This window comes from Rhineura floridana, chromosome 1 (genome assembly GCF_030035675.1).
Source record: "Rhineura floridana isolate rRhiFlo1 chromosome 1, rRhiFlo1.hap2, whole genome shotgun sequence".
Lineage (NCBI taxonomy): Eukaryota > Metazoa > Chordata > Lepidosauria > Squamata > Rhineuridae > Rhineura > Rhineura floridana.
Genome location: NC_084480.1, coordinates 144821575 through 144834759, shown reverse-complemented (window position 1 = coordinate 144834759; position 13185 = coordinate 144821575). Strand labels below are relative to the sequence as shown.

Below are 13185 nucleotides of genomic sequence, written 5' to 3'. Positions count from 1 at the left end.
GTTTTAACATCAACATCAGATTCCTTATGGATACAATACAAGCTGGTTTTAATGTTAACCTTTAGTGTTATAATGTGACAGTTGAGTAGAAACTTGGGGAGGATGGGGTCACTATTTTAATATGTAGAAATGCTTTGCTCAGTAGGCTGCTATTTGCCCAGCAAGAGAAAACAAAACCTACCCATTCTCATATTAGTAACTGCTCCAGCAGGTGATTTTCACTGAAAAAACCAGCAGTCCCAATCAAATCCCCCAACCTGCTCCTGCAACGTTGATAACTGTAAAAGCAACACACACATTGGACAAGTCATGGATCTTCTGCTGTCATGTCTGTAGCATTGTAAATCCTTTGACAGTTATCCTGTTCTGTGTAGAATTCCCTAGTTATGGCACTGCTGGACATGACAGTTCTGGTTGTGTCATGATCAGCTACTGTTGTTGTTTCTCCTAACTGTAGTTAAGGCCTGCATCCCCTGAAGCACGAGAATTTTCTATGTTCATAAATTAGCTAGGATTATGTTGTTTGTGTTTGAGAATTAGATCAATTTGTTTAGTATTACTTCTAAGCATCTGATATTGCAGAATAGTGGGATACTGCAGATTGGTGTTTTACATAGCGGCCTGGTTCACATGTCATGGTAAGCCAGAGAATTGTTACGACATGTGCTCTTGGGAACCTGAATGTGTGACTTTGCCACCCTCATGTCCCATGAAACACACCTCCTTGAGAGGAGGGGATCTTTTGCTAGGGATAAAACAAGCGCTTTGCCCTGAAGTGTGCCTAAATGGTGCATCTAGTTATCCCAAGAAATGCAGGTCCAAACCAAACTAAATCAGAGCTTTCTTTTATTGAGAGAAAGAGTAGAAAAGCATTACAGAATTACTTGGGTGCATGGCAGCATTAATCATTAATATCCTAACCCATTCATAACTTTAAACTCAAGAAATCAAAGGACCCTATTACTATAAGAGGTGAAAGGTAGGAGAGATTACATATCCTATGCCCGGAGTGGGTGGTTGAATACAGCTGAAGCTATGTGGAAGAGCTCTGATCCAAAACCAGGAAGGAATCTCTTGGTCCCAAGGTTTTGCACCGAGACCCAGAGTCTCCCCGGTTCTGTCCCTGCAGTCCTTGATGCTTTCCTTGAGAGCGTAGTACACGTGTAGGAGCTCTGATGTTCCTCGCCCCCCCTTCTTTCCCTCCCTGCTTTACTAGATTCAAGCCTCGGTTTTAAAAGACTTTTTCCTCTCTCCCCCTCCTGCCAAGGAGGGGTCTGAAAGTCTGGTGTGTGTGTGCGTGTGTGCATGTGCGTGTGTGCGCGCGTGTGTATTTCTAACTGACCCTGAAAACTAAGGCTCCTAATGAACAATGGGATTCACTGTGAGTGAGGGAAGTCTGCCAAAGGAAAAGATAATATTTATGCAGAACATATATGCAGTTAGTTACTTTTGTATCTTAATTCTGCCCTTGTTACCCTTTGCACAAAACCTCTGGAACGCATCACCAGCCATACCATTAGGTGGGGGTGTGTGAGAGTGGGAGTGAGAGTATAGTTCCTGGCCTTGCACCTCCTGGGTTCCACTTGAACCAAAATGGGGTTAGCCAAGCAATCGTAACACTCCCCCCGTTGAAAGACATCTGTATATTTTTATACAGATGTCCTTTCACATCTCAGACATCACAGTCTTGCCCCCGGGCTCTAATGTTGACTTCCATTCGGTGTAACTGTGCCATTTGGGACAGGATCCATCTCACAAGGGCCATTAAGACAAAGACCAGAATTATTTGAAGCATTAAAATCACCACAATGGGGTGCATTATTATTATTATTATTGTTAAACCTCCTTTGGCGCCTTCTCCCCAGCCAAACAGAGAATCCCTCCATTTATGTGTCCCTATCTTTTTGATCTTAGCTGCAATATTAGTGATTGCATGACTATCATGTGTTATCTGGAGTGTAGTTTGCTCTCCCATTTGTTTAACTGCTTCTAATTGTTTGTGTAACAGGATCAGAAAGTAACCTCTGGAGATCAGCTAGGCCATAACCTAATGCAATGGGTTTGAGGTGTTAAAACAAATCTGGATTAACTAATATTCTCTGGATAGTCCATACAGGGACTTTAAATGAAAAATCACATCCTACTATTTCCTCAATACCACAAAAACATCTATTGATATATCTTAGCATAGGTTGTATATAATACTTATCAATAACATCATAATCACAAAACATTCTAAGGCACACGCACCCATGTCCAGAATATACAATAGTTGAACTTGATTCATTTCTTAACATGAAATAGCAATAAGATACATTAATCATTCTGAGAGAAAAGCAATCTTGATGGAATTCCAAACTATCATCTTCACAAACAAATCCTAGATTCTTATGATGTTGACATCCTTTCACATTAATTGTTACCCATCTTGCATGCCCACTGGTGAACTTCCTGGGCATAAAGAACTAAATCTTGATCTACAGTGATTCCCAGTGGAATTACAGGATAAACAGTAACAATTTCAGACACTTCTGCCATTACAATAAACAATCTTAATGCATGATTTTGCCTATCATATGTGGCATTAACAAGGCTCCACCAATCTTCCAATTTCCTTTCCCCCTTGGACATCTGATGCCGAATTAGGGACCTAATTTCCCTGGGTATAAACCCACTATCTGTCATGTGAATAAGTTCCAAAGCCACTGTATGGGCCCAATTCTGCATTTGGGTGCATGTAATGGCCAAGGAAATATTCTGTTGTATTTACCATGTCATGATTATCTTTTTCCATTCTCTGTTCCCATTGGGAGTAAGCTTGCTATAATTTTAGGAGTTTCAGTAGCCTTATTCAGCGCCCTGTTGATAGGTTCTGTCATTTTACTTATTTCTTCAGTGGTATAATGTAATTTGTTGGCTAATATTTCAATATTGGTAGCATCCAAAAAAGCAGCTCCAGTTCCCAGCTACCCTGACAAATCCCGCTTATTTCTCTTCCCATTCTCCCCCTCCCATAATTTAACCCAATTTCCCATCCCTTATTACTCATCTCTAAATAGGATGTGCAAACAGGGAATTCCTTTGCAGTATTTAGTTTCTCAAATGAGACTACCACTTCCTTAAGTGCAGTCCCTGGTTTTATCAACAGTTGCTGGGGGTGGTTCAATTTAATCACATGAGATCCAACAAGAGGACTTCTCAAATGGCTTAATTCATTTACCTTTTCAATTAGAGGATTAAGTGTTATAATTTTCTTAAATGGCAAACCTACTTCCAACCTATAAAACCCTGGGGTGCTATATTTCTCAATAGTAGAAACATAACCTATTGACTTAAAAGAAATATGATATTGTCCATAATGGCAGTACTTTTCCTGGATTGGGATTATCCAGTCTGGAGGACCAACAGTATGTATTTTGGTCACATCCATAAGGCCATTGAACCTCTTCCAATGCGTTATAGTTCTGGGATATTCTTGCCCTTTTGATGAAATCAGGACAAGAGCCAGTTCATCGGTGGTTCTTCTTTTCTTGGCACTTGCCATAAAAATCTGGAAGAGCAAAGGTGATCCCTCCCCTCAAGTGACCACAGAAATCCATAAAATGTTGCAAAATTCTTCATGTATCATGTTGCTGCCTTGGGACATTTCACCAAATCATGGGGTGCAAGAAATCTTGGTGTCCACAGAAGAATCATGGCAAAAATGAACTTGCTGCTTCTGGGGACCCTTGGTGCATTTAATTAATCGTGACTCCTCACAAGCTGCACTCTGTGAGACAGGTAGCTGATGGAGGATATCTTTTTTCAACTGTTCTCTCCTGGAAGCATTACTTGGTAACCCTGGAAATCAACAGGCCATCTCCACCTCTGGGTCCTGATAACAGATCCAAGCATTTGTGGGATGGGCTCGATGCCAGTATTCTCCAGGACACCTGCCTTCCACTCTGCATGTGCTCCTAAGATTCCACATATCATCAACAGGATAGTGGGCATGTTCTGGTGCTTTAAGAAAATAACACAGAAATTATTCTTTTCCCTCACCCTCCCATAAGTCAATCCAGTAATTTGCCCCAGACATTCCTTACCCACCACAAATAGTCACTGACTCTTTAACCTTTTCACTGTTTTTCTACGTATCTCAAACCTTCTGTCTACATCCTGTATGCATCAATCTTAAAACTACCCCTGTCCAATGGAAACTGGGGTTCCTTCTACATACCACCCTTTATTAAAGGTGATGTCACTATGCTTTTACCTGCTAAAGGGAAGCTTAAAACCTCCAGGAACACCTCTGCACTCCCTTCTCCCATCCTCACATTCTTTCTTCTTTAATCGCTTGGACCAGCAGAGCAAATTTCTTAAAAAAAGACTGAACAGTTGCAACCCTGGGAAAGAAAAAACACACATGCATATTGCACCATTTAAGCTGTGCCCATTGAAGAATACCATATTACATCTTGGGCAATGAAGTCCTGAATTTGGGATGCATGCACACATTAAAACTGGAGGGAGAAAGCACATCAGGTGGTTTGTCCTTCCACTGCTTGGCTACAAGAACTTGTACCTTCAGTGAGGCCCAAAGAAAATATTTAGTCCTGCAGGCATCTTTGTCACTGTCTCTGTAAGTCTTACCCTCATGTCTTTGTCTGTCCACTGTCTGAATGCACTTTCCCTGTTTCTTACCGTGGTTCATCCAATGTGTGTAACCATTGGACTTTATTGGCTTACCCGCATCTTCCCATTTCTTAGACTTGGATTTGCTTACAGGATCCTTTACTGCTTTTGTGTCGAAATCTTTTTTGTGTAATGCATTTGAATCTGAGATTCCTTTCCCTAATGTTGTGCTTAATTCTGATACATGTGGGATCTTCCTCTTTTGGATTTCTCATGCTGCAGATGCAAAACAAAGTACAGTTAGTAGCACCAGCATATAACATTCCAAATACAATTGTGCTTCCATTTGTACCATGGCATGGAGTTTCACCAGTGAACACCCTGTTTGCAGAGCAATTGCTCTGGGTTCCTTATTACTCAGCTTATCAAGGACTGCATGCAATAACACATTTGCATCAGTGCCTGAATTTGCACACACAAAGTGTGACAATGAAGAAAGCAGCTCCCTGTTGGAATCAGGGCTTTGCAACTTGTCCATTTGCATGCAGATGGCATCAGAAACCAGCTGCTGTTTTGGAAGCCAAATTGTATTAATTTTCAAAGTAAATTCAACGTCAGATAGACTCTTCCTGAAGTCAGAAGCTCTATACTTTGAGTCTTGTTTTGATCCAAAGGCTGTTTGCTGGCAAGAGATTGTTCCTTAGGAAAAGAATGTTCATTAGCAAGAGACTGTGGTGTTGTAGACCCAAGGGAAGCATTCAAATCAGTATTTCTTTCCATGGAAATGGGCACATCTTGTGTGTTTTCTGGCAACTCTGAAGCATTTAAGCAAGGGCCTGCACTTTCAGAAGATGCTCTTGTATGTTCCTCTTTAAGAACATTAATAGGACTTTGCTCAAAGACAGGAGCCCTCCTGGTTTCAACTGTTTCTTTTTCCTTTTGTGCCAAAGAAGGTTTTGCACCATGATCCATGACACCCTGTTCTAGGAGAGAATCGCCTCCCCCCGTAGGTACAGAGTTTGTACCAAAGACCTCTGGTTTTTGCAGGCTGGATTCATTTGAAAAAACCAAGCCTGGTTTTCTGGCCACTGTTCCCAGTTCCCAAGTGGTGGCCTCCACATTCATTCTGCCCCACAAAGCCGGCGCTAACATTGACACCGTTGTGACTGGAGCAGCAGGAACTGGGCAGCCCTGGGTTCGATTGTGAGCATCTTGTATGGCCTGCCTCTGCTCTTCTGAGCGTAGCTGGATAGGAGCAGTAGGAGCAAGGGGGGCAGTGGGGGGGAGGGAAACAGAAGCGAAGGTGGAAGGGGCCATAGGAGCCTGTGCCATTACTCTCCTATGTAAGGCTTCTGTCAAGACTTCAGTGGGTTGCTTATGGAACTGATCCATATTTTCTCCCAAATTTCTAAGCATGGACCAAAGCTGATTACGGATGGGATCCCCGAAGTCCACCAGTTCATTCCCCTGTCGGGTTTGAGTAGGGCCTTGTTGGGAGGGAGAAAAGTTGCTGTGATTGTTGCTGGAGTTATTGAACCCAGATCTCCTGTCTCCCCCCGTTGATGTGAAATTACCCCGATTGGAACCAGGGACCAAGAAAGGGCAATAGTTTCCCCTTCCCTGGGGTCCCCGATTTACATTGGGTACAACAGATGAATGAGGCCCCTGACTGGTATATGTGACAGTTTGAATTGGCTCGAGCTGAACCTTCTTCGGTGTAGTGGCAGCTTTTTGCCCCCCTCCAACCTCTCGAAGGAGCTCAGAGACGTGTGAAATAGCCACACCCAACTCCCGCCAAGTAACACCTTCAAGATCCATTCTCCCTATTGCTAACTTAGTTCGAGCATTTAACCCCATGTGTACAGCTTCCAGAAATTCTCTGTCATTATACTCATACTGGCCATCTTCCCGAAGCCTGACATGCTCTGACAAACGTGCAAGGAATTTCTTCCGATTCACATAAACCTCTGGGCTTTCCCCTACACCTTGACTCTCCATAACATATGCCTTTAACACATCCATCCCCGGCAACAGAGCCTTAATCACAATTCTCATCCAATCATACACATGTCTTGCATTCCCCATTCTGAATGTTGCCTCAATGGACGCTGCATCTTGCTCAGTGGCACAATATCTTGCCACTTGCATTAAATCTTGAGCATCAGCAGTAGAATACATTTCATCTGCCCTAGTTAACCACGTCAAAACTGTGTCCTTGTTCAAAGAACCCAAACTATCAGCCACTGCCTTTGCCTGGGGAGGGGACCAACATACAAACTCTTGGACAATTTTATTACGAGCTGGCCCCATCCCAGTGGTTTCCACCACATTTTTCATTATAATGGGTGCAAGTACCTGTGACTCCTTCCATTCAGGATTTAAAGGAGCAGATGATACAGCCTCTTCTGGGAGGGGGGGAAGAGAGGGTGGAAGGCCCCATTCCTCATCACCATCACCTGAAACATGCATGACTGTGGCCACCAGCCCCTGTTGAACCTGCAACTGTCTTTCCAGTTCTTTAATTTGAGCTTTGCACTCATCATGGCTAACATTCAGCCGTTGCTCTCGTGCTCTAACCACCAGGTGTTCAGCAGTTAATTTTGCCCTGGTACATTTATCCTCTTTCTTTTTCAACTCCTTACGAGCTATTTCAGCCTGGGCTAATGCCTCATCTCTCTCCCTCTCCATTTGTCTTAAAGAAGAAGCCCACCTGATTTTTTCTGCTACGATATTCATGCGTTCACGGCCAAAATTGTCACAATCATTTCTCCATCCTTCATTCAGATCTACCCGTTCATTATCAAAAGTTTCAATCAAATTACTTCGTTCTTTGGCAAAAACTTCTCTTTTCTTGTCAAATGCCTCCTCTGCCTGAGCCAGCTTACTCCTTGACTCCTTTAAAAGGTCTGACAAATCCTGACATGCATTATAAAGTCCCCAAGCGGCTGCAGCACTTTTCTTTGATTTGGAAGGCCTGTACTCTTTGCAATATTCCTCATAGGCCTCATTCATGGTTTGCATGGGGTTATCTGTTTTAAAACAACGATTACCCCACACGCACCTTCCCTTATTAATCAACCATTTCTCTATTTTCCTTAGGCGCTGAACTGGATTCATAAAGCGTTTTGTTCCCTCCATGGCTGCCACTTTTGCCATAGCTTAGAAATCTTCAGCACCAAAAACCAAATGCAAAGAATGAAGCAGTGCACACACAAAACAACCAAACCTAGTTTCAAAATAAGTTCAGGAATGAGCCACCTTCAAATGCCACATTTCCAGATCATATCACTCATGAGTAAAGCTGTTGTCACCAGCTTTTTATCCCAGATTGACTCTCAAAAGGAAAAACCAGAGGGGGGTATCTAAAGGGACAGGAACCAGTTAGGAGTCTCTGCCAGCAAGAGCACTGAACCTTCCCAGTGCAAATCCCGTTTCCACCTTTTCCAAGTACCTAGCCCCACCGGCTCAAAATACTTGCAAGGGTTCCTTTCCCAGGACTTTGGGGAAGGGGAGGGAGACACAAGTGTTATCAGGGGCTTTCAAAATGGATGGGACCCAGTTTAGGGAACCCCCTTAAGTAGCTTCTGGCCACTAATGTGTTAACCTTCTCTCCAGTATCAACTTTGGCTAATTGCTGTGCCATAATCACAATCACCGTTTGCCAAAGCTTTGTTGCCAGGGACAGAAGGGGAGGGTGATAACAATGTGCCAGGGAATTTCTATACCTTAACCTCTGAATTTACCTTTGAAGGACATTTCCCCACTCACTTTAAAACAAGAGACAGCAAAACAGTAAGAAAGGAAAAGGAAATCACACTCATTCCAGACACATTCAGAACTTGGCTACCTGTTGCCCTGGATTGCAGGACTGTTCACATGTTACTTTATTTCCTGCAACCCTTGCTGCCCGCTTGATTCTCCACCAGATTGTTACAACACGTGCCCTTGGGAACCTGAGGGTGTGACTTTGCTACCCTCATGTCCCATGAAACACACCTCCTTGAGAGGAGGGGATCTTTTGCTAGGGATAAAACAAGCGCTTTGCCCTGAAGTGTGCCTAAATGGTGCATCTAGTTATCCCAAGAAATGCAGGTCCAAACCAAACTAAATCAGAGCTTTCTTTTATTGAGAGAAAGAGTAGAAAAGCATTACAGAATTACTTGGGTGCATGGCAGCATTAATCATTCATATCCTAACCCATTCATAACTTTAAACTCAAGAAATCAAAGGACCCTATTACTATAAGAGGTGAAAGGTAGGAGAGATTACATATCCTATGCCCGGAGTGGGTGGTTGAATACAGCTGAAGCTATGTGGAAGAGCTCTGATCCAAAACCAGGAAGGAATCTCTTGGTCCCAAGGTTTTGCACCGAGACCCAGAGTCTCCCCGGTTCTGTCCCTGCAGTCCTTGATGCTTTCCTTGAGAACGTAGTACACGTGTAGGAGCTCTGATGTTCCTCGCCCCCCCTTCTTTCCCTCCCTGCTTTACTAGATTCAAGCCTCGGTTTTAAAAGACTTTTTCCTCTGTTCCCCTCGGTCTGAAAGTCTGGTGTGTGCATGTGCGTGTGTGCGCGCGTGTGTATTTCTAACTGACCCTGAAAACTAAGGCTCCTAACGAACAATGGGATTCACTGTGAGTGAGGGAAGTCTGCCAAAGGAAAAGATAAGATCTATGCAGAACATATATGCAGTTAGTTACTTTTGTATCTTAATTCTGCCCTTGTTACCCTTTGCACAAAACCTCTGGAACGCATCACCAGCCATACCATTAGGTGTGTGTGTGTGAAAGGGGTGGGTGGGAGTATAGTTCCTGGCCTTGCACCTCCTGGGTTGCACTTGAACCAAGATGGAGTTAGCCAAGCAATCGTAACAGAATGGCTTACTGTAATTGTGCGAGAGTGTTGGCTTTGCTCCTCCCTGGGCTTTTTAGGTCAGTGCGGGATGGCAGCCAAGCCAAGCTTTGGCTTAGTGTGTTGTCCAAACCCAGAATTATGATTAAGGTCTCTCCTCTTCAACCACAACCTCTACCCAAGGTTTGTCCATGCTCACCTAAAAAGCTGGGGGAGGAGCAAAGCGGCTGCAATCTCCTCAGGTCCCAGCATGTTCCTGTTAAGCCTTGGCTGTGCATTTTGGAAAGCATCCTCCATGGGCAGAGCAATCTTATATTCAAATATGCCAGGGGGAGAGGTTAGCCACTGCTATGCCATTGTAGCATCCACCATATCATGCAGTGGCCCAGCCCGGATAGGAGAGGAGAAACATGCTGCTCTGCAAAGCGCAGAATGGAGCAGAGATAACAGCCACACCCCCAGTGTCAACCAGCAATGGCCAATTTGACTATGTTGCAGAATTATGGTGTGGAGATGGTGTGGCAAAGTTGCAAAAACACCTCCATTTCAGCTGGGTGTGCATTGGTGTGGGGGAGCCAATCCACACTGACAGGGAGACACACAGCTACATTCTCTCAACTCACCCCTCTCACAACTTAATAAAGCCATAGTGTGTGAGCTGCTGTGGCACAGGCAGTAAAATACCAGCAACCAAGAGCTGTTGGCATCTCTGCATTCAGAGGTTCAATTTCCCCTTACAGCGCAGACTGCTCGCAAGTGCTTTTTGATTGCAGCATGCAAAGGAAAGGAAGGAGAGGCCATATAACGCCGGGCCCAGATTGCTTCCTTGGGAGGAGGCCTGCAGACGGCACATGCAGCCCTCTTTGGGACAAGAGTTCAAGACCCACTGAGGGAGGAAAAGAGTCTCTTGCCCAGCATGGAAAGGGAAGGACCAGGATAGGCAACAAGGGAAGCTATAACCACTCACTGACAGGGTTGGGAAACTTGGATATGCAAGTTTGAGCCGTACCAGGGGGAATGGAGAGAATGTGACCCCACTTACCAACTGACATGAGAAAATAGTCATGTCAGAAGCAAAAGAGCAGAAGCTCCCTGAACGCCAGCCTACACTGCAGCTGTCATGCAGCAGTTCCCTACTGGCAGCGGACAGGAAATAGGCACATCTTGACATAGTTGTCCCCCAGAAGCACACAAATTGTAGGTGAGGTCTGGTGGAACGGCTCAGGCTTCATGTGCAGGGGATCTGAAGCCAGATCATGCTAGGGGAAGGGAAAAGGATCTACCACTGCCTGGCAACAAAGGAAGAACATAAATGCACGGTCCTAACCATGCCTATTCAGAAGTCCTGAGGGATTCAGTGTGACTTACTCTGAGGTAAGGAGGTTAGGATTGCAGCCCAAGTCATAGTGAATAGCATCTGGGATGGAAGATATCCTGAAAGGAAAAGGTGTGTGTATGGGGTAACCAATGGGTAACTCCAGGGGATCTCCTGTTCCTTGGACAGTTGCTCAACAACAGGGTAGCAGGTGCAGTGTCCCGCATGGCCTCCAGCTCCATGTTAGAAACAGTTTCACATGTTGCATAAATTTCTTTCATGCAGCTTGCAAGGGTTCAGGCAGGAGCATCTTGAGACATGGAATGAGTCTTCCTCATGGCCTACATGGAATTAGGGGCATGGGAGAAAGTCCTATATCTATGGGGCAGTGGCCCATGGAGAACAAGAGGCATAAGTTGCCGGATACAGTCCCTGGACCTCAGGCAGAGTAGGTGTTTGTAGGAGAGGAATTAGTAGTGCCACCTGAGTGCTCATCTCCCAGTGGGAGAGGGTGAGACTGCAGTGACTGAAGCCATATCTCTCCCTCCCTGCTGCTGGGGGAGGGGGATTAAAGTGGAACTCTGTGTGTGCCAGAACTGCTTGTTCTGCTCCATGTATCCAGGCTGTGACCTTGCAAGGCAGAAGTGCTAATGAGTGTTTGGCTAGCAGTAACAATGTTTGGAGTGGAGTGCCATGCTTTTACCAACAAAGAGCTTTACCTGCATGTGGAATGAGTGCTTACCTTGTATGGAAGACACCACTTCTTGCTATTGGAGGTGAGGGGGAGGAAGTGTTCAGAGCAATACAGTTCAGGCAGAACACCATATTAATATATAGCAAAGAAGGGTGGGTAAAGGCAATTGCATCAGTTATATTTGTTGTATACCTCCCCCTTCCCCATTATCCACAGCGTGGCTGGTTAAGGACCTGTCATATGGATAATTACCTGTGCTGAATTTTCCTAGAAAGTTTGGCTTTGATGGATGTGTGGTGTCTTCATTGAACATAAACACTTATGAATGGTTCATTTCTGACATCTTACGGAATAATTTTTAGAAAGCCTCCTAAGAGGTGGGGAGATAATTGTTAATCATTTGGATTTGTTTTAAACATAGAATCTTGAGTTTAGCTTCCGCTAGCTAGTTTTATTGATGACATGTACATTTGTTAGGAAAGAAAAGGAATATGGTCAATGCAGAATTATCTGAGGGCACAAATGCATTGAATTATCCTTACAGCAATGAAATTATGAAATGTGTTTCAAAATAAAAATTAATTAGAATGTTTTCTGAGCCAAAGTGTCTCAGCAGTCCTTACCGAAAAGCATCTTAATTTGGTGACACCTGCCGCGTAGGAGCCCATTGCAACAGATGGTAAAACTAGCTTTCCCTCCTGTTTTTAATTATTTTAATGTTGCGCTCCTCTTCCGCCAGTGCAGATTTTCCCAGTGAGAGAATGTGAACAGGTGTCTTTATCCTGCTTATGTTAAACTTACAAGTTATAGCATAAAACTTTCATGAAACTTTGAGTTTGGATATTTTATGAGAGTCAAAACTTGGGTGCCTTCATAATGTATTTGAGAGATTCCTCAGTTTGCTTTGTCAGGTTTCTCTCCCTCCCCCCCCCCCGGCTTCTAAATTTAGGGTTCAAGGATTTCTCTTTGATGACAGTGCCCGTGCACGCATCACACACAGACCTACAGAGGCTTCGGATGACATGCATGGAAACTTGTTTAATTTCTTTTCAAATGCCTCAATTGAAAGAAAGACGATGACTAACAATCCCTTACTGACTTATCTGTCTCATGATGCCAACATATGCATACAAAATTTTCCAAGTTACACAGCCTTTTGATTTATAGATAATAAAGTGTATAACACCTGAGGCAGACTTTCAACAATTCCTTACAGACCCAGTGACTCCAAATTCCTAGATACTGGGATTCCTGTCAAGCTGCTTTTTTACTGAGCTGAAGTCAGCTGCAGGTTTTATCAGTCTAAGGTCATCTCAGCAACAGATGAATTCTTACAGTGCAATCATCAGAGGTAAGCCCCATTACAGCATAGTAACCTAGGAAGCTGCCTTACACTGAGTCAGACCATTGGTCCATCTAGCTTAGTATTGTGTACAGTGATGGCAGCAACTTTCCTGGGTTAAAGGCAGGGAATATTCTTAGCCCTGCCTGGGGGTGTCAGGGATTGAACCTGGAATCTTCTGCATGCAACCAAATGCTCTACCACTGAACTGGCCTTTTCCCAATTGAAAATGTCAATTTTAGTTCAATGCAATTTATTCCCAGGTAAGTGTAGGTAGGATTGCAGCCTTATTGGAACACTCAAAATAACAGGACATACATAGATCCGTATATGGCATGCTTGAGTACTTTATGGACCCACTGCTGGGGAA

General features: G+C 44.0%; 1 protein-coding gene across 4 annotated transcripts in view; it reads left to right on the top strand.

Annotated features, from left to right (window-relative positions):
• PCGF3 (polycomb group ring finger 3) overlaps positions 1–13185 on the top strand; it is an 86525-nt gene that overhangs the window by 41813 nt on the left and 31527 nt on the right. For 3 of the 4 annotated variants that reach the window (XM_061634910.1, XM_061634890.1, XM_061634900.1), the window contains exon 3: positions 12690–12824. The exons of the other annotated variant lie outside the window; for it this stretch is intronic. The gene's annotated coding sequence lies outside the window, so the exon portion shown is untranslated. The remainder of the gene's footprint in view (positions 1–12689; positions 12825–13185) is intronic. 4 annotated transcript variants of the gene reach the window in all.